The sequence below is a fragment of the Lathamus discolor genome, chromosome 18 (genome assembly GCF_037157495.1).
Source record: "Lathamus discolor isolate bLatDis1 chromosome 18, bLatDis1.hap1, whole genome shotgun sequence".
In the NCBI taxonomy this organism is placed as follows: Eukaryota; Metazoa; Chordata; class Aves; order Psittaciformes; family Psittacidae; genus Lathamus; species Lathamus discolor.
In genome coordinates this window covers 7,124,003-7,126,759 of record NC_088901.1, presented here as the reverse complement: position 1 = coordinate 7,126,759, position 2,757 = coordinate 7,124,003, and the positions used below count along the sequence as shown (strand labels likewise).

The window sequence follows — 2,757 nt, the reverse complement described above, 5'->3', positions numbered from 1 at the left end:
TCCTGACTAATATTCACCTAACCTGGTTCTTAAGGAGGTTTTAAGATATATTTTCTGCTAATATCTTTGGCAAATTATCCCAAAGTTTGGCTGTATTTACTGCTACATCTCACCTTAATTGTTAAACTAAGGGCTGTTGATAGATTTGCCTCAGCAGACAAAATCAAATAGGTGAAGCTGTTAAAATGCTGAATTGTTTGTCTCTTCCTCTGTCTGTTAATGCAGGGATGCATGATACCACAAGTGATCAACCTCTGTCTTACCACAGCATTCCGTCCACTATATTAAGGTAAATGGAAATTAGATGTCTGATTTTAATCTTCTGCCATGAACCTGTCAGACTTCTAAATACCGTTTGCTGCAAAGCAAATAAGACTGTTGCTTCTTCTGTTGGTGTCCTCAACATAAAAAGGACATGGAACTGCTGGAACAAGTCCAGAGGAGGGCCATGAGGATGATCAGGGGACTGGAGCACCTCCCATATGAAGATAGGCTGAGGAAGTTGGGGCTGTTCAGCCTGGAGAAGAGAAGGCTGCGTTGAAACCTCATAGCAGCCTTCCAGTATCTGAAGGGGGCCTATAGGGATGCTGGGGAGGGTCTCTTCGTCAGGGACTGTAGTGACAGGACGAGGGGTAGTGGGTTAAAACTTAAACAGGGGAAGTTTAGATTGGGCATAAGGAGGAAATTCTTTCCTGTTAGGGTGGTGAGACACTGGAATCGGTTGCCCAGGGAGGTTGTGAGTGCTCCATCCCTGGCAGTGTGCAAGGCCAGGTTGGATGAAGCCTTGAGTGGGATGGTTTAGTGTGAGGTGTCCCTGCCCATGGCAAGGGGGTTGCAACTAGATGATCTTGAGGTCCTTTCCAACCCTAACTATTCTGTGATTCTATGATTCTGTGATTCTTGTCCTGTGTTCAGTGGGCATGGGGAACACTCTAGTTCTGTTATGCCACTTTTCCTATGTACTTGGAAGACTAAGAAGGATGCAGAGTTTCAAAGTGTAGATTTGTCTGACTGCCGACAAGGAACTGTATGTCAATACATCAAGAAAATCTGGGAAAAAGAAAACTTGGAATTAGGTCAAACAATAGAGCCGATGAGCCCTCTGGGAGGGTTGGGTGTGGAGTGTTCTACCAGCAATGAAAGGGAAGGAGTTCCGTGTCTCGTGTCATTTGTGGAGTGCACTGAGAGGCAGATGCGACAGATAGCTGACACTTTTTTTGTGTGTGTGTAAAAATGTGTCTTTGGGTTAGACAATTTTAGCATAGATGGTGGATGTTTCCTCACACGATTATCATGAGCCCCTTTAACACAACACCAGATTGCATGATTTGACTTAGCGATACAACGCTTCTTGAATGAGTCATCTTAGTGCCAGATTTGAAGATATCTTTACTTGGTGCTTTTATTATGTCTAACTAGGACACAAGAGAGGCTGGAATATTTATCTAAGGCACAAAGGAGTGCAGTGAGCAAAGCTAGAAATAGAAAAGCCTGAGAATAAGGGATGCAGCAATGCTTGTTTAGCTGTCCTTCCTTAAAAAGTAAAACTACCGAGGAAGAAAGAAAATTATGACAATATATCAGAAACAGAGCTAAATTAGCAAAGGGAAATCAGAGTGGATTGTCCATGCCATTTACCTGCTGCACAGCAGCAGGAGGCCATACCAAAAATCTGAGAGAATCTCTTTCACAATTAAGCATAGCATTTGTCACCTCATAAGTTTGATTTCTCTGTGTTGGCTTTTTCTCACTGTTAATCAGAATGTACTGTTCACTTGGCTACCTCTGTTTTCTAGATTGTTAGGGAAAAGTTTGTTTCAAGAACGTGTTACTGAAAGGCATTCACCATGGATATCAGCCTGAGTGAGAAGTGTTGTTTAACTATAATTCACAGGAGGACTGTGCAAGCAGAAGCAATGAGTGGGCAGTGTTCGGGGATTTATAAATTCAGAAAAATATACCCTCTTCTGGTAACTGCTATGATATCAGTCATAAATACATGTGTTTTGCCTTTTTTAGTTATTGCTGTAAATTAGGGATAGAACTAAACCAAGTGTATTTCACAAGTGCATGTTGTTTTGTTTGCTGTGCAGCCAGATAGGATGGTTTGTGATGTTACAAAGGCTCATCATAAATATGTGGAAGACATTGCGGTCTATGTATGCCTGCAGAGAATAAAAGAAATTCAAAACCTCAACCACAAGGAAACAAATGGTCCATCTCTCCAGAGAACTGAAGGTTACAAACCCATCACAACCAACCACCAGACAAGTCAATGACTAACAAGATCACTGATATCAAAATATGTCTTACAATTACTTCTGTAAACTAAGGAGGCGATGAGATGGCTTTCCCATTATCAGCCAACTTGCAAGGATACATGCTTAACCTGAGAGCTGGATAGAAGAAAAGTTCTTCAGGATTTCAGCCAGCCACCATCACAGCTCATCCGAACTGTGAGCATTCTTCAAGCAGTGGGAAATGGACTAGACCAGAACAGCTCACATCAGTTGCTGTGGGCATATTGTTATGGCTGCTGAGGAGGCCCTGGCTCAGGGTAAGCGGTTGAGCAGGAGGTGGAAATCTGCTGAACAAGACACCAGAAACTTCTGAACATAACAAGTAGCTGTGTGGGAAGCCAGCAAAAGTTATAGTTGTGAGGGGTGGCTGAATCTCACAGGTGGTTAAGCGGGAGGTGTTTGAGAAAACATCAGACTCCACAGATAATTGGAGGGGAGTACTGTGAACCTTTGGGGG

General features: G+C 42.8%; 1 long non-coding RNA gene across 1 annotated transcript; it reads left to right on the top strand.

Annotated features, from left to right (window-relative positions):
* Positions 1–224: 224 nt before the first annotated feature.
* Positions 225–2,148, top strand: LOC136023407 (uncharacterized). The gene is made up of 2 exons (XR_010616579.1): positions 225–289; positions 2,094–2,148. It is a non-coding gene; the product is annotated as an uncharacterized LOC136023407 (long non-coding RNA).
* Positions 2,149–2,757: the final 609 nt, after the last annotated feature.